The following is a 26,072-nucleotide window of genomic DNA, read 5'->3' on the forward strand; positions in this document are numbered from 1 at the left end:
TAACTTAGAAAGGAAATCTCAGATAACATTTTCCCCAGCTACCATGAAAAGGTAACAACTTTGCTTTTCCAGCCTGGAGACCATATTGTAAGAGTCTTGCGGACAAAGGATTACATGATGATATATATATGTTTCTGTCATATGGGAGCAGATTATTATTAAAACAGCCTTAATTTGTAAGCACAAAAGATCAGTTATGGCCATTTCAATTCCAACTGTAAGGATTGTGTATTAAGAAAAAAATTACTTTCACAACCTGCTGAAATGTCTTGTTCGTCCTACTTAAGTTAAACTATTAAACATTTATGGAAGATCTATATATGTATTACTTCTTTACTGCCAAGTTTGAACTTCTTACTGAAATGTTTCATAATACATTTCAAGAAAGAGAATAAATTTATCAATGAATAAACTAACAAGACTTGTCTTGGCCAGAGTACTCCTTCAGTGGTTATCAGAATTATACCTGGGAGGCACATAATCACGCTACTTTATGATACCCTCATCCTGTCACTGTTAGCACATGAGAAGCCAGACTGATTCTTTCATGTGAAATCTTGCCTATTAAGGTAGATAAATAGCAAACTAGACTGCTGCTCTTCTGAAGGTAGTTTGTTTTTTTTTTTTTAAGTAGATATTCTAGTCATTTAAAAACGCATTTAAGCAGGGAAAGTGAGTAACATCATGAATTGACAAGCTACTATCTCATTTCCTCCCAATTCAGAAGAAAAATGTCTCATCAAACCATGCAGAAGCATGACAAAAGAACCTTCTGAATTTAAAACAATCACTCCATGTTTCCATATTTTCTACGCATAGCACTGTTTGAAAAATGTAGTACACCCTACTACTTGTGGTATCAACATCTAAGACAACAAATTTAGGCAACTTTCCTAAATACTAGTTTCTGGTCCATTTCAGTTGATAAATTGATATTCACTTCATATTCCGTAACTGATTTTGCAAAGTAACACAGTTACCGAAAGGGGTGAAAGAGAAGACATACATGTACTCCCTCACCAAAGCAGAAGAGATTTATGAATTTCTTTGGTTGCGCAAAGGTAAACACAACTTTTAAAAAAGTTTAAGAACAGACACAAAACAGGAGGAAGTGGAAAAATTATTTTAGCCTGTTACCTTAGCTGGGGTTTACTGTAACGCTCAGATGTAGAAGATTATTAATATAAAACACCAACGTATTTACCTTTGCCACGCGCAAAGGAGATCAGTAAGAGCAGGGATCGAAATTTAACCACTAAATATATATAGGCATACATTCAGATTTCAGTAACTTAGATAATTAATACTTGAGTTTTAAAAAATAAATCTCTGGTTTAGTTTGAGAAATTAAGTGGAATCCCTTATATTCGAGTGTTTTTTTACAGAAAATTAAAAAATAATGAGAAAGTTTGTCCTGAAGAATTACACTTACAGAGAAAACCTGTCTCTTCCTCATCATATATTTTTTAATTTTAAATATAATCTACTTATTATGGCTCTATTTTTTTCATACTTTCACACTACACTGATTCATGTGCTAACTCAGCAAAATCTAAAAACTCCTTGACCTCCATAAAAAGTGAGAAACAAATGGTCTTTGGGATTTCGCTTCCTTCCACTGAAGATCAGTTGTCAACAAGGCAACACAATAAAATCAGCATGAAATCTGGCTCTAACATTCCCATTTTCCTCTTCTAGAGAGCTTTGGGTAATCTGGGTGAAATCAAATGCCAAACCTGCATCTAAAAGGGCTCGGCACGTTTGGGATGGCCAGACAACCCACACACCAAACGCAGCAGAAAGTCGGGCACTGAAGCGATGGAAACATCCACATAGCTGTACACAATTCTAACTAAATGACTACATGCTGTTTTGCCTCTACAGGATCCACACATCATCTAGTGCAGTGATGGCAAATATGCAGGGAATGCTCAGTTTTTTGGAGTGAACTGAGTATTTGTAGGATCCTGCTTCATTTTTTCAGATTGCAAAGTGATTACACATTCTTCTTATCCCCATCAGCCAGCAGTGTTCCCAAAGCCTCATTTATAGGACGTTAGCCAAAATGGGATTCCTTATTATATATCATTTAAGTTATTATGTATTATATATATTTATATACAATAAATTATAAATATATATTATATAGGGAGATGGTATCTCCATTTTACAGAGAAGAAACTGGCTACTCAAAAACCAGAGGATTCTTTCGGCAACCCTGGCATCGCCACATCAGTGTAAGGCATTTCGAGCTTTACTTTTCAGAGGACTTTGCATTTTTGCAGCACGTCATATATACAATGCACACTTGCATTCATTCCGAATGCAGCTGTGCTCAGAGCCCAGGTACATCAGCCCGTGTGCCATGGCAACTCAAAACACAGAGATCACCTCCAAAATAAGTGACCTTCCAGAATCACATCAAAACTCCTTGAGAGAGAATAAAATCCAGTCTTTCAGTGGAGCTTTCAAATGCCTTAGAGAGTCCCCTTTTGATTCCTGCAGCCCTCTACTTAAATTACTACGCTTTTCAGCAATTAAGGAAAGGGTTCTGGAGGCAACAGCTGCCTTTAATAAACACCCCTGATTCATTCTCTGGGCACCATTCCTTCTGTGAAAAAATTATGTGATCACATAATTAAAGATCTTATCATTATGCATACATGCAAGGGACAAATTGAAACAGTTTGAACAATCTTCATTCTGACATTTTCCAACTTTTTTTTGAATGCTTGACTTTCAAAGTCAAGTGTTTGATTTCAAAGAATGCATTAGTATTCTTTAATAGAAATGATGCTTAAAAAACAATCAAACCCTGTAATTTACCGTATTTTTAGCTAATTAAAATTAAAATCCCATTACATGGTACCATACCGATGCCTGCACGGCAACAAAGCTTAGCTTTCGCAATGCAGATCAGCTCCCAGTGCCCTACGAGACCGGCAGTAGCAGGCTGCTATCTTCATTTGCTTCACACACATTTTGGCTACATGTTCCACAGCTCTTTGAAGACATTAAAGAAACCCTGGAACTATGGTACCCGGCACCCAAATCCAGGGGTAACCATCCTCCTCCTCTCCCTTCTCCAGTTCTATCCTAGAGCCAAATGTAGACCTTCCCTATCTCCACACCATTTGGGGGTTTTCTCCTCTAGTCCTTGATGTTTCCTTAGAATAGTCACCGCTGAAAGAAGAGGACAACAAGCTCGCGAGCCTTGCTTGATGCCTGGCACCACAGCAACTGCTGTAGTTGGGAGGAATAAATTTAATTAAACGTTTTTGGATAGAGATTGAAATATACTCAATACAAACCAATATGTAGAGACTACTGCTTACAACCTCAAAAAGAAATTCAATTGAATATACATAAATGATGACTTCAAAGGGCCTCTAATTTGGTCAAATATTTCATGCAGGAAAAGAAACCCCACATGTAAAACCTTGCTTAGAAGAACAGTTACAGCTTTCCAATGAAGTAAGTACAAATATTTCAAATTTCAGTAATATTTACTTTTAATAAATGTCATTTAAAAGTAGCAACTACCTAAATAAAATAATTCAGCCTGGATCACAGCAAACTGACAGAAACAGCAATCAGTGTCTCCATGATGAGACACTGCGCTGTGAAAAGCAAGGACAGCTAGAGAGGTTACGTCAGCCTCGGCCACCACCGCTCCAGGGACGACCATCAGCAGCAGGGAGAAGCAGCAGACCACTGAAGGGAATCTTATCTTCAACTGTAAAAGCTAAGTCTGACTCAGATCATGAACCATGGCTGTCGCCTCTGAAAACAGGTCACCAGACAAGCACATACGATGTATAACAGACATACAGACCTATTCTCTCCACCGTATAGTATGTAAACCTAGCATAAAAAATGTACATTATTATATTAAACAGTTATTATTGATTTCAGCTTTACTTTTACAGACAAATGGAAAAGAAGGCCCCATTTTCAACATATATATTGCAAATGACACTGAAGACTAAATATTTATTCCATAAAAATAATTCTTATATCGTTACTATATATCTTCTGAAATAAAGATGAAACACTCATTAAAAAACGATACATGAAAAATACATCTCATGAACTTACTTTCCTGTTGATCACTTTCTTGCTACAATAACCTGATTCTTAAAGAATAAATGAGTGTTTGTAATCGAAGCTTTCATTGCTCTAAGAGTAAATGACTGCAAAATGAATTGCAGAAAATGAGCTTTGCTTTCTGGATTTTTACAGTCCTAAATGCAGAGAAGATGTATGATGTTGCACAATTCTAATTAAAAAAGAAATATGTTCAAATGGAATTAGCAATTAAACAGCTAAATCTGAGAAATATATTATTTTGCTGGTTGAGTACAGCTATGAAACCACAATACAATGTCTAGTCAAATTCCAACACGGTATTTAAAAGAAAAAGAATCTTTAGTTCTCTGATTTAAAACCAATGAACCCTGGAAATTTAAGGCAAACGCTAATCTTGTGATGATGAAAGACTGCAGGACTTGCTGTTTCCATAGCATATAACATAATGGGAGAGTCCCCAAAAAGGCGAGTGACCTGGGCGGCAATAGAAGGAAAACTTCTCAAAAAGCTGGCAGCAGGTACCTGCTTACCGCTCCCCCATCCACATCTGCTGTCTGAATCATTAGATCACATGAAAGAGGACATTCCCAACACAAAGAATGACCCAATCAAGTTCATATCACTCAAATCCTGATAGGAATTTACTCAACAAGAAAAAAAGCATGTGGTAGAATATCTGTCAGATTAATTTGAAATCAGGTGGCAACAGCACAGAACTGCACTAAAAAGAGGACAGGCTTCAACAGAACTAATCCGTAATCTCTAACACGTATTACAAGGACCTGGAAGCGTACAGACAGAAGGATGCTTTCAACCTGATCTGTTACAATCTTTTCTTCAACACTTGCCAGCGGTCACTGTCTTTTATATAGACTCTGGTCCAACTTTCTACCACCTGTCTCTTTTATACCTCTCCATGCTTAATCCAAAATCCTACCTACTTCCACTGAAAAAATAAACTTTTAGGAATTTCTGAGTTGACACAAATACCTTTGAATTTGTCAAGATGTTGGACACATAACCAACACATTTGAGTTGTGTGGGCTCAGGATCTCAGCTCTGAAAAGGCTGGAGATCTAGAGCAGGTGTGAGGGATTCTGATCTTTTAGAAATCCTACTTCTAAAAGCTCTTCCAAGTTCTAATAAAAAAATTTGAAAGCTTATTCATGAATACTGTTAGAAAAGAAACCTTTGATTCTACAAACTGGAACAACCCCTGTGCTCTGTGAAGTGCGTTCTTGGTTCATGGATTTCTGCTCTGACAGCCTACAATCATCTCTTTGAAACCCTTTACTCTCTGTCAGCTCAGCAGAAAATCTGCACCCATGTATTATTTTGCTCTAGTCTTAAAAATATTTTTAGGAAAACATATTGCAAAGGCAGAAACCTGACAATTTAGCATTCAGTATTTTATATTTAGATTTTAAGGTATACTATTAATTTTATTACTACCCCTGAATGAAATGCTGTACTTCCACCTCTCCACTGATAAACTGCCCAGTATCTTTAGTAAAGTTAGACCTTTATGTTCTTTTCATATTTTTCCTCCCCGTTTAATACATACACTTGAAATGAATAAGTACTGTCCATGCAGTAATATATACAGAACCATGTTACCATCTGGAGTAGAAACACAGGGAAGAGCTTCAGAAAAGGGAAGGCATATGTCGATGCTTCTCCTAAAATTCTCTGCCTGTTTTCAGTAGTTTTTTTGGCTCCTGGAATTCCTAAACGAGACGTGTTGTCTTCGTACCTAATAGCCTCATTTTCTGTGAATTTGTCCGGTTACTGTTTGAATTCATGAGAATTTAGGTATCCACGTCATTCTGAGGCAAGCAGTTTCACAGCTCTGTGTTGTGGGAAGAATAAGTTTCTTCTGCTGATTTTGAACCTGCTCTGCACTAGATTCAGCGGGTGTCCCCTAAATCCTCCCAATTTGTGCCCTCTATGCTGTTCATGACTTGATATGCTTCATTGCACAGCCCTCCCTTCCAACATGAGGAGTCCTTGTCCACTTGTTACTCGTAGAGAAGTCGTTCCACTGAACATTTTTGCTGCACCTCTCCAGACCTTCTGCTGTTCTGCTGCATCCCCGTGCTTACAGGGGGGAGAGATGACAACCTAGAACTGCACCCAGCATTCAGGATGTACATACATCATGGATTAGAACAGCAGCATAAAGATGTGCCGTTTTCTCCTTCATCCCTTTTTCTAATATTGCAAGTCATATTCCCAGACTTTTCTTGACTGATACAAGTAATTAAACTGACACTACTAGAGGTTTATTTCCCGTAACCCCAGAAGTGCTGTTCCTGAATGGTAACAATCAGCTCAGAACCCATGATGGGACCCTGCTCCTCCCTCCACTTACATTCCTTCACTTTTATCCACCGAGAATTTTATTTGCCTGACTACTGCTTGGCTATTTGGAAACACCATCATTATTTCTCAAACAAGTACAAGCAAGCCCTAGTGAAACTATTTGTTGCTTCCCACTCATGTCATAGCCTCCATCAGGCAGCAGGGCGACTTCCCGTGGTATCGGGACAGCCAGCAGCACTACGCTGGGGAGTGGAAGCAGCAGAACACATTACCTAAGGCAGCTTGTCGAGCGCGGTAAAAATACACTACATTGAGATCTTGTTATGTGGTAAGTGTGAGGAAACTGTATTATACTCTTCATTAAATCATTCAAAATAAAACTGCAACCCTGCCAGAGATTAGTTTCTGAAATAATCCATTTTAAATTTAATTTTAAAACATACTTGTAATTTTCAGAAAAGCCATTCTGCTTTTAGGAACAGTATATGTGCTATAACTGGAGAACAGAACTATATTTTATATATAAAAGGCTGCCTCCCTGTTTATTTAGACACATACACAGGTGAGTGTACTCACATAGGAGAAGAGGAACTGGATTTAATCCTTCCTCTGCTTGAAGGGATCAAACTTACATCTCCCACATGTGTTTATATAAATATATGAATAGCTGTAAAAACATAAGTCTAAATATTTACATGTACCAAGAACATTTCTGATAATTTTGTTTAACTAATAAAAATCTCTTTCAAAACGTTTTTACGCCTCTTAACTGAATATTGATGTCCAGTCAAATGCAGCTTGACACACATGTGATTGAATGTTCCGTCAATAAAACTCATAAAATTCAAGAATCTTAATATGCACTAAGGTATATAAATCATCTCAATACTCATGTACTGGATTATTTGGTCTGGGCAACTGAAAGAAATTCTGAATTTAAAATAAATGCTTTGAAAGTGGACTGCATACTAAAACGTGCTCTAAATGCTGTACCAAAAGTGAGACTGAATGTTTGGCTTGGCTTCCACAACACACATTCAAATCAATGGTGTAAATACAAATTTTCTGCTTGTCAATGTTAAATCATGGTTTTAAAATCAATCGGTATTTGACATTAAACGTAAACTGACCCTCAGCGTTGAATTTTTCTATTGATATGGCAAAGTCTGGAGCAAAGCCTGATGATCTAAGTCAGGAGCAGCTCCCCAGCAGTAGGGTAATGGCTACAGCTCTGGCACTACGCTCTGAGATGACATAAGCGATACTTGGAGCAAATCTGGCAAATATTCCAGCCTCAGTGATTAAATTTTTTTGCTGCTTGCCTTTCTTCATCTGATCATTAGCTTGATTCAGGGTTAACTTAGTCCCATATGCACAATTATATCGGAACAGGACAGTTTGGTAGTGTACTATTTAGAAACCCAGAAGCAGAAGCAGCTCCAGGTTTCCCCGTGGGGAAGACATGGTGGAGTTTCTGCCACAAAGGTGAATAAGGGCAGAAAGCAGAGAGCAGTAGCTGGGGATTCTGCTGCTTCAGCTGCCCCTGGCAGGCAGCTGCTTTAGCCAACTACCTGCTTTGCCTGTGACTAACATGAGTTCTGGGCAGGAGAATATATGTATTTCCCCCATCATTCCCAAACTAGTCAAACTACATACCTAAGACATTACATTTTACTTCTGTATGATTTCTGAGATGCTGAGCCCAACACCAAGTCAGGAGAGGGATCCGAAAACAAGTCCGACTGATTGTAAAAGATTTGTAAGAGTTGCTGGTTCCAAGGCAAGGACAGCAAGCTTGTACCCACACTAGCAGGCAGGGTGGTGGAAGAGAAGCAGAAATACATGGAGAAATTGCTGACATTGAGGACCTAATGTTCACACTCAGGGTTTGAGAGCTGTCTCTTAATAGAACTAGCTCTAGTCTGATCTCCTGGAGTAAATTTTCTTTAGTGGCTGCAACACACTTAAGAGTGCTCCCAGAGCCTACCTTCTAATTTCGTATGAAGAGAAGGCATGCTCCCGAGTCAGAGCACAGTGAGTGAGGACAATCAGGAGATTCACTTCAAAAATGCAGCCCTCATCTGAATTACAACACTGAAGGATGTGCACCTACAGCCAAACACTTTTGGAAGGGGGACACACTTCTTGCCTGCAGAGTCTGAAGGATACAACTTTCCATTGCTCATTCCATTATAAAAATGATTAAATGTGACTGGCACCAAAATCTCAGCCTGTGGAGGCGAGGAAACCTCTTGGGCCATCTACCCCGTTCCTCCTTCCTACAAGCAACCAGGTCATATACTCCCTTTCACAACTTACTTTTTGCAGGGATCAGTCAGATTCTTGACAGACTCCTGAGTGCAGGACATACCAGCAATTGAAAGGAAAGCTATACGTGGCCTTTTCCAGACAGCCAAAAGCTTGTGGTGACAGATGCTGGTCAGAACTGGTAACCACTGTCTGTTACAGATGGAAGTGGATGAGGCTGTGTGACATGGATTGAATCCCATACTCCTTAAAGAGTCTGGATCTATACTGCTAACAAACATCCTGACAGAGAAGCTGCAATAGCAACACAGGAAAGCTTGAAAAGGACCTTTGGGAGACAGAAGAAAGACGGTGCAGAAGACGTGGATGGCAGTGAGTACCCAAATCACTCAGCACTGCAATGCGGGGTTATAGATGAGTGAACGGCAATGGAGCTCTAGGACTGGTAACAAGCTGTCATATGCAGTACAAAGAGTCCAGTAAAAGAGAGACAACACCACCTCCTCCCTTTGGCTTGCTTCTTGAATGAAAACCTTTTCTTCCACTCACTTGAAATATCTTAAGATCACAGGCATGGTTGTTCCCATCTGCAGTGCTGATTGGCCTCAACTCTGAACATTACCAAGTATCATCTAGCAAGATGGCCTGACCACAGCAACCGTATGTGTTGAGGTAACTCCTGAGATTGCAGATGACAAGCTCAATCGGGCACACTGGTTTCACACTCATTAGAAAGGATCACCAAAACTACGCAGGCAGACCTCTCAACAAGAGGCCTTAGTACAGAGGACCGTTGGGTAGTAGCCCACATGCCTTATAGTTTTAACTGTCTATCACCTGAGCAAAACAATCACAGCACTTGTGCACTGGGATACTCTATAAGCCTTTCCTCTGCCACTTTGCATGGCTGTTCAGATGCTGTATGGTGCCTTAATGTTACACGTTAAAAATTTATTGAACTTACAAGGATGGGAAACAACTTTAAAATCAACTCCAGAGCTCACATGAGAATTTACTTGCACGTAGAACTGAGTCCAGAGATGAGAAGTAGAGTACACAGACAAGTATTTCAAGTATTTAGTCTTGGCCTAGTAGTAATTTTAAAATACAGGAAAGCATATTTTTATGTATTCATACATACATATTTTCAGGTTTGATAGCCTAAAATTAGATTTGGAAATGTATATCTATATATGTATACCTATACCATCATATAAAAATAATCTGATTGTGAACTATTTCTCTTATTAGGGCTACTTCAGAAAAGTAACTTAAGAAATGTAATTTTCAGCATGCTGTTTTGAGACTTTTCATTACTCTGCAGCTCTTCGGTACTAAAAATGGAAGCTTTGTAGCTTTGCAAAACGAAGGCTTTCAGTCTTTCTGTGAGACAGAGGGACTTGAATGGTAATTTCTCTATTGGATTTGCAAATGATCGTCATTTCTCTAATGAAAAAGCTAACTATTGTCCAAATATTCTCTCCCTCTAGTCTCTGGACTGATGTAGATTCTACATGCAAATATGAAAATTCTCAGTGGCAGCATAATTTGAAAAATGGTATTATTACAAGGTGCTTATAGGTTTGGAAGTAGCAAAAACGGCCCTGTAAGAAAAAAATTAACATTCAGAAACAAGACAGCCGAAAGCAGATGAGAAAATTAACTGCACCCTTTGCCTGTTATCACCATTGTACAAGCCAAGGTTGCAGAGCTTTCTACAAATAAGAACTTAACTCCTCTGTGTAATTTCACGTCAACTGCCGCTGTCAGGAAGTTTTACAAAAACCTAAAGGAAGTTTAATACATTAAGAAAGCATTTACAAAAACTTAGAGTAGTGAACAGAAAGAACAATATCTCCTCCCAGCATAATTTTTTAAAACTACTGGCAAAAAATAATGCCAATACTTTCATTGCAGTTTTAAACATTTGGCAGGGAAGAAGCCAACCTCGGTTCATTTTTCTGTCTCGCAGCTCTCCCATTCTATATGCTGTCCCTCAGGTAGCTTCATAAAGGGCAGAAAAGTGTTCGCTCATTATAGGTGACAAAACCTCTCCTATGCAACATGGAAGTTTTCACGAGTATTTATATTTGTGAATGCATATGGACAAAATAAATATCAACTAGAAGGTGAGGATAGCCACGTAACACACAGGTTGGAACTTCTGACTAAATCTCCTGCTCTCTGCCCATTTGTCTCTTTCTAAAGAACACTCACAATTTTCCCATAAAATTGTACTGACATAAATATCAAATCGATAAAATCCTGATGTTTAGGATTTTTTAAAAAATCTGAATTTTCAAAGAATATACTGTGGGGACCAATTCTGGGTAGGCAGCAATAATCTAGTCATTCTCTGCTCCAAATTAAAGAGGCAAAGAGTAGAAACCTCTCCCTTGTGTCCTATTTCATCCCAGGTAAGTTTGCATTTCTGTCACCAGCATTAGTTTTATAGTCTATCATTTTACTCAGAAGACTGGAAAAACCAACCTACACATCTGACTGGTATCCCTCACAGCCAGGTACAGTCTGACGGCCGCAATGGTTTACTGCCTCCGAGACAACTGCGTATGGTGACCATTAAAATTAAGCATGAGATGTCAAAATATCTGAGAAGCCTTCACCTTTTAGTACCTCCAATTATTGAACAACTGGAATAGTAAAGTAAACTGAGGAGAGGCTGAGAGGAAGAGGTATATTTCATGGGTTACATAGTCTGGTTTACACTTAAAAAATTCTGTCCACTGGCGACTGTACCACTCCTTTGTATCTTCAAAATGCTCTGTTTATAAGATAACCACATTGTTTCTACACGTTCTACTCCAGATACTTGACAATTTTTTCCTTTATAAAATTTCTCACATATTAAAAAAAGTTAGCTAAGAGAAGAATTTAAAAAGCAAAATCATGAACTACTTTCTCAAAGACAGATTTTTAAAAATAGATGATTTATTACTACAGTAAAAATTAACTCTTGCACACAGAAGAGTGTCACCAAGTTTAAGATGAGCCACAGAAAACTGTCTCATCATTAATTGCTACTAGGTACCAATGGGTATTGCTACTAGGTACCAATGGGTACCAATCATTTGGGAGAATGTGGTCAGTTACAGGAATTTATTTGATTGCAGCAAGGTGGAGATACTCACTCTAAGAGTTATATAGGCATAAAACACAGACACACACCATGGTAGCATGCTTCAAAATTACATACAAGTTCTCTCATACTGACCAACTTGGTAAAAAAGCACAATATCCTATTTCTGTTCATAACTGTAACATAAATTGAATACAACTAATGCAGTTGCTTTAGATTTATACTCATTAAAGACTTAATCTGAATTACAGTTTGATAATTACCTGAATTACTCAAAAACTTAACAGTGGGTTTTAGCATTATACATAAAAACTCAGGTTAGTACAAATTATCAGTTGTAACCAAAATCACTCCATGATACTAACTCAATCACTGTGTAAAATAATTCTGCTCCTGTGGCACTCTTGCATGGGTATCAGTTACAGAGCATCCACTCGTGCCTGAATCAGCCTGAAGCTTGTACCATTTATTCAGGTATCATTAGGCCAGGTTAATTTTTCAGGAAAATACGTTTGACATGTTTACAGAAATGTGTATTATATATTTCATAATACTGGTGATTTTATATAACATCATTACCTAGGTTTAGAGACAGTATAAATTTATTTCACAGATAATAAAGGACTGTAATACAGGAGTACCAGTTTGGCTTCTAAAGTTTGGAGAGCCTCTTAGATAGAAGGCAGAAGAATGATACTCCAAATGCCACATTTTATATACAAGAATAGCCTATTACAGCAATTCTTTCTTGCCCCCCAAGTTTTATGACTACCATAAGGTGCCATCAGAAAAGTCTTCAGGATATAGAAAATTATACACATGGTAGAGACACCACCATAATGAATCATACGCCTCATGAAGCCCTGACATTTTCCTTTACTCATTCCTAAATTAACAGAACAATAAATTATGCAACTTCGAACACCTGTTGGATAAATATAATCTAAATTAATAAATTATCAAAATAAATTTATTTAGAAAGTACGATTTTATTTTCATTTCATATTTCACAACATTTCACAACATAACGTCTAAGTAATTTCTTCAATATATGTCTTGACAGAGAGCTAGTTTGTCAAATGCATAATGGTCAGCTATTTATTGGGACTATAGGTTTAAAAACTCCAGTATTCAAGTAACTCCCCCGGCTGTCCCCTGCTTAGAGAAGGGGCTTTTTTTTTTTTTTTTCAAATTTGTCTTATAATTTGACAAGTTACATTTTGGCTTCACTCTGACTTCCCATAGTTACAGAAGAACATTTTTAATGGTGTTCTAGGTTGCAGTTTTCAAAATATGAGTCCTGACTTTTTGGATTCAGGGTAAGTACTTTGTAGAGATTACATGTTATTATCACAACAGATTGTTGTATCGAATATTCATAATTCACTTTTCCTGAAAATAAAGATTTTAAAGAGATGTTAGAATACCAAAATGTTGATGAACACAGTTTTAGTATGTAATTGGATGATCTGGTTTTCTTCATGTAGCTTTGCATCTTGAATAACATGAGTTTATTACGCATATTCATATATGACATGCACATAATTTTTTGCATTTGTATTCACAGCTAATAAACCAAAACATTTGCAGTAGAAAATTACTGTCGGGGAGTGGTATGACAAGTTCCAAGTCTCGCCAATTTTTAATTAGCTACTATATTTTTACAACAGTCATTTTTACATTACAGATTTTTCACACTACTGATTTTCAATTCTTTTAAAATACTAAATCACTAACCATTTATATAATTTATTTGTGTGAAGTGGGAAATAAAGCACCACCTAAATTCTATGTGTGACTTCCTCATTTTGCAAGATAATGAACAGCTATCATTCCCAGAAACCTACTGCATTCTAGGAGCATGAAGAAAGAGAGAGTAAGAAAATATGCAATGGATTTAGAGCACTTTACTGGATTTCAAGGGTAGACATTCCCTGGGGGTCTATTTAAACAGGTGGCTACGTGAGATCATGAAAGGTCTTATCCTGTTTAATGGAAGTAGAAACCTAAAGGAAAAGTTTAGTTTTCAAAAGATGCATTCCATAGGATATCATACATTGGTAAAATGACAATGGGAAATTATACATTAGTGAATTTTTACACATTTAAATAAAACTTTGTATATTTATACAAATCAGAATGAAACTTAATGGATATTTCTGGCATTATATTAAGGAAATAAACATGTTTTGCCATACTAACCTCTTTGCTTCGAAAGGCTGTGAATGTAGTTCACAGCACACTTTAGCAAAACCTTATTTTTCTCTGAAGATCAAGTAATTTATGATAGATGCTTCCAAAAAGCAGTGTTGTTAACTTCTTTGGAACTATAATCTGGATTTGCACTGTTCCATTCCTGTACACAAGTTGTTCACAAATAGCTACTGAATCTCCCTGCAAAGGCAACTGCACCCAGTTTTTTGGGCCGAGAACTGGACAAACCAGCTCTTCAGCCCCTATGCCAAAGAACAACTCTCATCTAGCCATTACGATATTTCACAGACATAGCACACACTTCAAAAGAAATTGGGTTCATGGAGAACGTATGAGAAAAGAATGCCATGAGCTTCCAGGACTGCGCAGCCGTGCTGACTCTGCGACACCACAGCAGCTCCCCATCAGATAGAGACAAAGATTGAAACAGCATGGAGAAAGTGCTGCATGAATGAAGAGGCAAATATACAAGACCCTCCTGTTGGAATAAAGATTCACAAATGCACACACAAAAAGGAATACTAAATTTAGGCGCTAGCCTAAATTAAAAAAAAATCTCATTCACTTCTCAACAGAACTGTTTAGACGAACTAGAAAACTAATAGATGTACTAGAAAACTATTTCAGACTGTTTTCTTTAAGAAGCTGAATAACATCCTAAGAAACCAGCACTGTTGGCCTTGAAGAATGATAGTCTCTCTCTCCAAAATAGTCTTAATGAATAAGAAAATACCTTGCAAAGCCAGGAACTTCAGAGCAGGCGTAACATGATGACATGCTATTATCTGTCTGAACCACTTCTGTAGAAGAAAATGCTATTATTAAGGAAAAAAGCATCTTGCAATCTTAAAACTATTTGAGTAGTGAAAATACCGAGTATATACATGATTCCTAGTAAAGCATTTTTTTTAACCACTGAATTCAACTCATAGCTACTGAAAAAAAACATGCCACAGAAGAGCATGCAGTTCTACTTAAAGACTGCTAACACTTTAGTCCTACCTGGACTCCTCATCACTGCTTCTTATGGCCAAATCAAGCACACCCCTTCCCCTTCCTAACAGCTATACATATCTATAGATAGCACAAAACACATTTTGACATAGGCTTTGATGACTTGTCGATGAATATGAGCTGGAAATCTGACAAGTTCAATTCTTTGAGCCTAAGCACTGTATGAGTGAACTGAAGACCAAATGGAGCTGGCCCAGAAGGCCATTGCCCGCCTGCTCCGCAGCCCTGCCCGCTGGCGGCACGCACCAGGTACAGCTCCCCCTCTTCTCTGCTTCCCTTCCCGAGCAGTGAGTCCCTCTGAATGGCAGCCCTTGCCTTTAAGCCTTATATTACACTGATTCCAGTTCACTCTTGTATTTCTGAATCCTACCAGCAACTGCAACTCCTATCAACTACTGAAAATTTGCATATTAATCAATGATTTAGAAAAAAATAAAAAATCTGTGTCTCCTTCAAAAGAGGCATGGATTTCACAAACTAACCCAGAACAGGAAGAAGTGGTTATTATTGCCGCAAGGGCAAGTATTTCCAACATTTTTATCTAATTTTACCTAATTTAAAGAATTTATCTAGTTTAAAGAAGCAACAGCCAAGAAAGTGTTTTCCAATCAGAAGAGAAATAGCTTTCCTTACTAAACAAAACTACAGTAATTGGCTCTGTAACGTGATGGAGTTTTAGAAAAAGCCGTTCTGTCCATTGTCATCTGCTGGGCCTCTGGAGAAGCTCCCCCAGCTGCTTTGTTTCAGTCAGCCTCACACTTGTTTCTTTATAAACTCCAAAGTAAATTATTCCTTAAACTATTTCAGATTTTCCCGTCACAAAAAAACCCAAACAAACCCAACAGGCAAAAATATCTCTAATCTTTCATTAATGTGTTGCTGCCTTTTCTTTTTTAGCTAGAAAAGACAGACTGAAGATTATCTATAATTATTATTTGGAGGGACAAATGAAGTGTCGGCACAACACAACAGAAGTGCAAACCAAGAGCTTTTTGGATAGGGCTTTGAGTAACCTGGCCACTTAGTGTAAGGCGTTGCTGCCCATGGCAGGGGGCTTGGAACTCGATGATCTTTAAGGTCCCTTCCAACCTAAACCATTCTATGATTCTATGACATTCTTCAGTTAGTGTAACATTCTGTAATATAAGCTGAAGGAATAGTAGCTAAGAAGCTAATGCTAATATCTTTCTTAAATATTTGTAATTACTTTTTATAGTATGCAACTACACGATACACTAAATTTCTAAGAGAATATGCACTCGTGTTTGTACAGGATCAACACACGGCACAGTAAAGCTTGTAAAAGGTTTCCAACAAATAAGTACTTCAAAAAAGAGTCCAGCAAATGAAGATGATTTATAATATCAGTCCATAAAAGACAACTATGAGATTTTAACTATGATATTGGAATTTACTGTGCAGCAGGTATGTTCCAAGACTTGTTAATGGTGATGAATAACTGCATTCAATTTAGTCCAACACCTCCAAATTCTGTCTACGGAAGGATGAAGTTAAACATTTTGAGACTTTAATTTAAAAGAGCTTATCTATTCCATTTGACATTGAAATTCATTGTAAGGTGAATGAACCGCGATAAAGAAGACTCTAACAAAGTATCAACTATAGGGTAGCTTAAATAAAGAGACCAGTTTCAAAAAAAAAAGGAGAAAATATCCAACCCCATATTTATTCATGTAAATGACCTGACATGCATTACAGGCATTCTTAAACTTAATTTTGTCAGCCTTTTGTAAATGAATGGAAAAGACAGTAAGAAAGTAACAAAGTCATACCTGATTTCAGATGAATACTGAGGAGGACAGTAAAAAACATCTATCAGTCACTTCAAGACAGAGACTTTCTTTGTAAAGACTACGATAAAACAAGCTGAGCACTAAACAAACCACAATGGGAGTGTTTGGCTTAAAAAGAAAATATTTTGTTGAGGAGGCAAATGATTTTCAAGCTTACTGTATCTGGTCTCTTATGAAGAGACAGAACTTCTAAAAAGGGAGGAAAAACTTTCAAATGCCTTGCAGATTGTTTTTTACTGCTTCACAGCCAGTCCCTTAGAAATTTCTCAAGAGCTATCTGGTTAAAATTACAAGCCAGAGAGATACTGAAGATAGCAAAGGCATAGTGTTACCTGTAGCTATTTTAGCTAATAATTTTATATACAGTATTTCTATAGGAGATTTTAGTTTTTAAGAATCTTACTTGCTCTATCAGATCAGTCCAATTGCAATGCACTGATATGCTACATAAAGGAATAACAGCAATAACAATAATGCTAATAAATATAAAACATTTCAACCAGTTACTCCATTTTTGAATCTTAATAATGGCTGTTAATAGCTCAGATATTAAACATCTCTAGGCTTACAAGCATTTATTTCCTAAGGGAAAAAGAACAAGGAAACACAGAATTTGAAGAAGAATGAAGCATTAAAGTGTGATCAGACCTGACTTTTGGATCTTCTGAAATGAGAAATATGTTTTCTAATCTCTGATAATTTTTCCAAGAAGATACTCACACCCATTTTTAAGATCTATCTAATCTTCTATTTCTAAAAATAGTTGAGACATCTTTATGGTTATAAGCGTAACTAAACTGATCATGATCTTCTAAAACAATCAGGATCAGGGAAGGGACTAAGCCAACCCCTGATTACTTCTGGAGGAGAATTTAGTTTTTTGAAAGCCATGATGCCACTGGAGAATGGGAGGTGTAGGAAAGTGTATTGAGGATTACGACACAAGCACAGTCAGTGAGCAGAAGGCTACTGAGAAGTCGTCACTGAATAGGAAATCAATATGCCCGTGAAAGACAAACAGCCAAAATGAAGGTGGAAGGATGAGATGAACTATGTTTAAAAAGAAAAACCCACAACGCTGCAAGGTAGCCTGACAGAAATAGCACTTCTGGGAAAGGCAGGAGCACAGGGAAAGAGATCCATTTCCACTGTGCTAAGGATTGTATGGAAAGACTTTGCGTCTAACAGTTGTGCTAACTTTCCTTCCCAGCAGAGAGTACAAAACTCAAAGGTGTCACAGCCAGAATGAAGCGCTGCCTGGGAAAAAGTCTAATGAAATAGTTGAAAATATGATGGTAAGAGCCAAGTAATAGCCAAGTACATCCATACTGCTCTTGGGATCCAGATGCAGATGAACAACTGTTCTCAACTTCCAGACTGTTAAGAAAGTGAAATATTAGGATGAACCTTTGTGGTTAAAGACACTGTGTAGAAGCTTGAGACATCTGTTGTGGACTGGGAAGAACCGAGAGGCACACCTATGAAATCTCTTCCCACGATTTTTTTTTTTAAGCCCAACATGAGACATATGAGGTGAAATAAATATTCCTCCCTGAAAATATGAGTCAGTAAATTTACCCTTGCCTTCAGAACACCCATCTTTTTGCAAGCTGATATAAATGACATATTGGTTGTTTTTGGAGGACGAGGAAACTAGAAAGATAAAGAGCAAAAAATTAGGAACAGACTTATAAGGATTCAGATTACAATTTAAATACTACATGGCTTTAAAAACTCTTCCATGTACAAATGAAAATCAACTTTGTTTTACCAGCTGAATTTAAATCAATTTGTAATCACTGTACTCCAATAGGAAGCAACTAGTTTTGGCGACTGCAGGTAATCACTGTATTCCGGAAGCCAGCAGCCATAAAAGGTACTGTAACAATACATCATCTGGCTCACTTATGAGGTCTGTTGATTAACAAACTCAAGGCCACACAAGTATTCAGTAAGGAAAGAGAAAAAAAAAAAAAAAAAGAGGGAGTAGAGTGGCTGATTAAACTTTTCCAACCTCAGCGTTACTACACAGTGCATAGAAACACACGTGAACGTTCCCCACATTGGCTTCAGTCCAGGTTCCTCCTCTGACTTACTACAATGTCTTACTACCACTCCTATCAATTTAAAGCCATTAATAACTGTAAAAGGAGACAAACTTCCTTAACACAAAAACTGTCTGTGATGAGGAGTTTTGAACAATGACAGGTGATTTTTGAGATGCAAAACTTGCAGGCTGACCAGGTCGATGAAGAATTTCAGATAACTCCACTCAAGAGATAGTCAAATCATAATACGCCTGCTGACCATCAATAAATAGCGTACTGAAAAGACAGCAGTACTGCATTCCCCAGTAACACAGAAGTGACGTTAAACATACAAAAGGAGGTCAGAGAAGTTAGGAACCCTGAAGAAATAAAAAAATGAGACATGACAGTACATATTAAAGCGTATCCTATGATGTTCATTTCAACAGCAAGTTCAGGTAATATTTTTTTTAGATTAAAAAGTACAATCTTAGGGCATTTTCATGAGAATAAGCTATAAATAAACAATAGAAATGCACTAGAAAGCATTTTAAGTACTTGGAAAAACTTACATAGTTCCACAATTTTGTTATTCCAATTTAAAAAAAAAAAATAATAAAAATTCTGCCTGTTTTGCAAAGCTACATACTCTTTTCTTCAAGCCATAGGATATTCAGATTCCTTTCTCCAGGAGAATTCCCAGGCATTTTGACTGACGACCTACAATTAAAACACTCAACACTACAATCCAGACAAGTCCCGAGTGGAACATCACATTCGTTTTGGGCCAGCTAAAGCAAAGCAGCATTTTGAGGAAGCTGCGTGAAGAGTGGTTTTATCAACTAGAACGGCTGAAAGAATATATTACCATAAATTGAACACACCTATGAAACAGTATCCCTGTTCTGTAAAAAGCACAATCTAGTTCTTAAAAACAGAAGTAATGCAGATTAATTTTACAATATAATTATTTAAACAATACCTAGATCATATAGTAGCCCATTAACTCAATGCACTCAGAATACTTATTCTGCACTCTCTCATTTTAGTGCCTTATGGGCCTGCAAAATCATGAGCTAACACTTCTGAAGAGATATCCTGTATGATGACATTGTTAGTAACCACTTATTCTATTAAGAATTTTTGAAGGATCTAGCAAAATTGTGAATTCTTTCTATAATTCTAATGTGATCTGTAACATTAAGCATGACAGAGCAGTAGTATCAGTAACGCATTCTTAGTAATAAGCCAATATGAAAATATAAACTGATGAATTTCTGCACCACTTATTAAACACTTTGAATAAACAGTTCTGATGTGCACAGTAAGATTTAAAGTATGTTCAGGTTGCTGCTAAAAGAAAACACTGTAGTGAAGAAAAATAACTATCAATTTTCTGGTTGCAAGAAACTCAAGATGCACATGAAAGTCCTTGCAAATGTCCGACATAGCCTCTCCAACATAATTCAGTATGTCTTATGTTTTACACTGTCACCATGGGGCGTACAGACCTGCAAGGAACTACTTATTCCCATAAGCCAAGACACAAGAGTGAACAGGGGCTTTAATTACTGTTCACCTTTAAAATGGGTCCACTAGGTCAAATGAGATACTGGTAATGGCAGAGTGTAAGCTGACAAGTTATTTGTGCTTATCAGCTGTATGCATAAACACTGAGTATTATCTGATTATCAATCTTATCTACAAGCTCATTGGCATCTATGTATGTTGTTACAAAAACCTGAATTACTTCAACGTGACTTGCAACTGAATAAGTCACAGCCCTTTTTTCCCTGATTCTTATTTTTGAATGGCAATGAAAAAAAATACCTGATCAGCTTCCTGGGGTTAGAGATATTTAGAATCCTAACCTAAGATCAAAAACATCAGAGATCAGTCTTACTATCATCAGAAAGACAGACGTCTGACTGCTTGATCAAATTTGTTTGGAGCTACTATTTCTATTCAGGAAGAACAACATCTGATTTTTCCAAGTAAAAATTGATTTGTTCACTCTTATTTTAATAATACACTATAGACAGATCATTAGACCCAGAGTAAGCAATTAATTAACCTTATGCAGCTAAAGAAATGTAAAAAAATGTTTTTCATAATAATAAAAATGTCAGCCACATATACCTGTTCTATGCACTTGTCAAAATGCAGCTTCCCCTCAGAAAAATGAGGTACAACTGAGCAGCATAAATGTTCTAACAGCAGTTTAGCAAACAAGGAGCTGTCAACTTCCAATAAGCTATTATTCACACCTCTTTAATCACTGCCACAGAGTCGATTATAAATAGCCTCATACATTTTTAAATAAGGTCATTCTGAAATGAAACAACAAAGAAGGTAGTAAATATTCCAGTACATAAGCAATTTAAATTCTACAGCATAACAGAACTGTGCGTTCTCAAATACTCAGTTTAAAGAAAGCCAACAAAACCGTTTATTAACTGGTGCAAACAGTGTCAGATGCGTAATCTCTCTGAGATCAATAAACCAGCCCAATTATGTGATAGTTTGCAAACAGATCTGAAAGAAATGAAACTATTAAGACTTGCTCATAAAATCCAGCTCCAACAGCATTATTTACAAATATACAGTAATACAAATTAAGTTAGTACAATACATGCATTGCATGACTAAATCTCCTACACAACGATTTTACATGAATACGGAACAGCTCCTCTTTGCTTTCCCAGACACAGAACACAAATAAACAACTTATGTGGAACCCTGATTCATGAGACCCCGTTTTCTCCTCTTCTTGAGATTTTAAATAATTAGAAACGAATACATAAAAAAACCAAGAAAAGAACTGCACAAGTAAGAACGAGTTCTTTTTTTTCCCTCTTCAGTTTCTCTTAGGTTCAAGATTACTTGATAAAATGATATGACAAAATAATGCTAATATAAAATCTTTACAAATTAGCTTAGGGAAAAGAGATAAAAATTAGAAATATTTATGTGGAATTTTCCTCAGAAACATTATAATAATTGCAAATGTTAACTTGACAGCAATTTAAAGAAGTTAATTTAGCACTACCAGAAAAAGAAAGAATTAGAAGAAAAAACCCCACAAATAGTTCCCATCTTACTGATCCCTTACTGAGTTGTTACTGGGATATGTACTGGAAAGCTCCTTCCTTTGTTCTTCTAACTTGATACTCATCTTTGTAGACAGACACTGCATTTTTTCAAAATCACAAGAGAAATGCCTACTGATACATTGTGCTGTACCTGCTCGAGTAACAGTAGTCCTTATTGCTCCATTGGGGACAGTTCATTCCAGAAAATGGGTTCCATGAGTAGGGGACTCCAATACACCCTCCACCCCCCGATCCCTTTCTGAGGTATTAACAATTTAAGCCTCACTTATTTCTTAGATTTAGCTGAAAGGCATTTTGAGCATGAGGTGAAGTTTACTTAGTTCACAGGCTGTTGTGCATCTGATTCTTAAAAAAATAACATTTCACATGAGCAGCAAACACACCTAAATCTTCCTGGCTCGAAACATACCTTAATATTACATGCGACAATGTCATGTTTAAGCATTCGTGCATGTGGACAGACACAGGAGCCATGAGTTCATTCTGCCTATACTCCGTGTTGGCCATGCCCAGAAGCTGTACCCCCACGGCACCCCAACAACCCTGCGGCATCTTCTTGCCTTTTCATGTTCTCACCACAAAGCGAGAGTGACCTCCCAGGTAAAGGGCATTCAGATCAGTTAAGAACTTCATCATTATCACAACCTTTACCTATACCCATAAACACCCAAGAAATCAGTGTAAAGGATCCACTGCTAGTTTGTTCTGTATTTTCCCACAGTAAGGCAGTACTGCTATTCTATGTGGCTATACCTTCTAACTGGATTCCTGTGTCCTAAATAAAGCGTATTACAGCAGCTTATGCAGCGAAGGGATAAAATTGCAGCTGACCACAGCAAGATCTACATAAAAGCAAGGCATGACTTCAAGGAACAAACTTTGCTATTTCAGTTCCCAGATAATACAGAAGTAGAAAAGGTTCAGATGTGACAAGGCATCTCATAATATGTTCATTACCACATTAGGCATGTTACTTTTCCCTCTGTTCGGTGTTATTTTCCTCACAACAGCCCCTACTGAATACTTAGAAAAGGAAAGACACCAACAAGAAGCTGGGAAATAGCTTATACAAAGAAACGCTCCTTCTCAACTTTAATACCACCCAAATCTGGTTCATGCCCCAAAGCTTGAAAACTGTTTCTTAGGTGTACACTCTCCATCTACTTTAAGTTCTGTAATTTATTTCTAATAGTTAGGACAGTATTCCAGAGAACTGTAAGTTTTATTAATTGCCCTTTTCTTTTTTTACCTATGTCAGGGACATAGATGAACAACTGTATAGAAACTTATTTTTTTCCTTCAAACAAGATGCACTATCTTACATGCTTTAAGTGCATCATCTTCTGTTGTTCTACATTCATTGATAAACCACTCTTGATTTTTCCGTTCGTTCTGTAGATGACAGTTTTTCTATACTCCCATCCTAACAACTTTTGGTAATGACAAAGCCTCTTACGTACTGCTTACAGTATATTCACAACTAGAGTTTTCTGGAAGAAACACAGAGTCAACTATACCCGATTTCTTACTTGGAGGAGCATTTTGGGGGGGGGTGGGGTGGGTTTAAGCTCTTCTTTATATTGAGAGGACAACTTCATTGAACTATCTGCAACAAAACAGAAACCTTTCTTCTCATTCGATATAGAACGAGATTTATAACCTGGTAATTGTGAGAAGTATAGTGTACAGCAGTTGCAGTGGTTGCTGAGAGTCTCAAGACAGTTTGCTTTCATCTGCTTCACAACCTTGGAGAAGCCATGGATGAATATTAAGTTCTGATAAGCAGAAGACAGAAATATGGCACATTTCCCGCCACAGTGAGAAGAGCATAGTTCAGATCCACAAAACACAACGAACTGGAGAGGTGACAAGTCTGAACTGTGAAGATCTTTCAGGGCAAAGCTACTCAGCACCATCATCAGAGATCAAGAAAGTTGCAGTCCCATAGTGACACTCCACAAGGAAGTATGAAAGGATCATGCAAATGAAACTGGTCAAATCCCATGGCCTTTTGGGTACCGATACGATGCTACATATTTCCAACACCAAAAAGTGCAAGTGCACCCCAAAGTACGAAAGGGCCTACAGCAAGATGAAACCCCAAACCAATGAAAAGCAGTAAAGACATAAAACATAATAAAACTATACCTGTTATTTGTATTCATTAGTATCAGAGGTGACCTCTATGAAGAGTAAAAAAGAAAAATACGTTTTGAATTTTATAAAATATATATAAAGTATACACATATATATTTACACACACATATACACATATAAATAACTACAATTATTTACGAAGTGTCTAACATCCTTGAAAAGCATTGCAACCTATTTGACAGTCAGCTATCCTACAGGGGACATAGTATTATTGTAAATCCTGCAAGGAGGGACCCCTCCCCACTGTGTTTGTACTCTAACCATCTGAGCTGAGAAAAGAAACAGGAGTGGAAAAGGGAACAATGAAACAGAAAAGATACAAGTTGGCTAAGAACCAAAAGAGTTAAAAAGAAACCCAACTCTCATGGGATAGAAGAATATTACTCAATATGTTCAGAACATGACACAGTAAGTGCAGAAGAATGTGATACATATGCACAGATGAAAGTAGCACAATGGCTACGCCTATATGAACTGTAAATGAGAATGAAAACCAATACTTACACAGTAAAAACTTTAAAAACTAGCAGGTGGGCAGCCCGCATGGGATGAAATCTCATCTAACTCAATTCAAGTTTAGAGGTAACATTCCAAAGAAGATCTTGGGGCACACACGGACACGATCTGCATGTGAATATGAGTTCACTGCAACAGGAACACTGCCCAAAAGCACAGGCCTCCATTTATCATATTATAATAAAATTATTTTTAACTATATAAATCAATGCTACTAAATTACCCTAAGCTATTCAAAATAAACTTAAAAAAACACATGAGCTGGTCTGCGGACCTCCTTATGAAGAGCCCTGCTTCATTTCTCACTTCTGACTCTCCTCACTTCAAACACTTCCCAGTCACCTCACCTGCTGATAGCACAGTTCAAGCCAAGCTGTTATTATTATGAATAACATATAGCTATTCCTTGCTCAATACCTATCTACATTATCACAACTCATTTGGTACAGTTTTGTAGATATACTAATGCAAATTTCATGGAATTAAATAGTTTAAGGACAGGTATACCTCTCCCAATCATGATGCAATGCCTGGATTGAGAAACAGTACGTTATCAATTCCACCTTAACATGCTCACGCTCCACTGGATACAGCATCACAGGAATCAGTAGTAAACATCATCTAAAATTATGTTTTGTTGTTTTATTTTCCTCTTCGGTGGCTATGCAAACAAAGAATTGCACACTTTTTATCTAGAATATATTTGGCGTTTCCAATGGATGCCTGGTGTACTCTGACAGCTGTCCACCGCAGGAGAGGTGGGCTGCCCTGTAGAAGTGCTTATTTCTCTCCAAGACTAAGCAGAATGAATGCAGCAGGACTAGCTCAGATTTCAGTGTCTAAAATGCTGACAACTAATTAACACAGGTGCCTCTTGCCCAGTATGACAAGGTACCTAAGGAAGAAGATAACTAGGAGAAGATACCTGGCAACAACCTGAAAGGAAAGAGACACTTTTAGGGTTAAGGTGTACCTGAACCTCCACCCTGGACTTAGCAGGTAAAGAATCGGTATTAGCAAACTGAGATGACTTCCCTTGCACAAAATCCATTTGGCTTTCAGTTTTACCCCTGGTTTTCTCTGACATTCTAATTTAAATATATTTGGGAAGAGATATCTGAACTTCCATAATTGTGCAGAAATTGTGAGTCCCAGCTGCAGAAAGTATGAGGGGGCACACAGCATCACAGGAGAGTAATCCTGGCCAAGTTGAACTCATTAGGAGCTATTATCAAAGGCTGTATTAGCATGACTGAACTAACCTCGCAGAAATCTACGGCATGCTGTATGCTGCCCAGAGGAGCCTACCTTTGTACACAGATCCTTCTGGAAGCAGAAGCGAGCTCCATCTGCCCATGCTCCCACTTGGCATGATGGAAGCCAGTGTCAAACTAAACCCCTCATAGGTGTCACAGCACTGCGCCAAGCCCAAGCAAACCCA

The 26,072-nt window shown here is 37.4% G+C and overlaps 1 protein-coding gene across 1 annotated transcript in view; it reads right to left on the bottom strand.

The window, feature by feature from the left end:
• The window catches only part of ZEB1 (zinc finger E-box binding homeobox 1), a 197,028-nt gene that overhangs the window by 27,839 nt on the left and 143,117 nt on the right, over window positions 1-26,072 (bottom strand). The window lies entirely within an intron of this gene.

The sequence above is a fragment of the Charadrius vociferus genome, unplaced genomic scaffold, assembly GCF_000708025.1.
Source record: "Charadrius vociferus isolate BGI_N301 unplaced genomic scaffold, ASM70802v2 scaffold61, whole genome shotgun sequence".
Lineage (NCBI taxonomy): Eukaryota > Metazoa > Chordata > Aves > Charadriiformes > Charadriidae > Charadrius > Charadrius vociferus.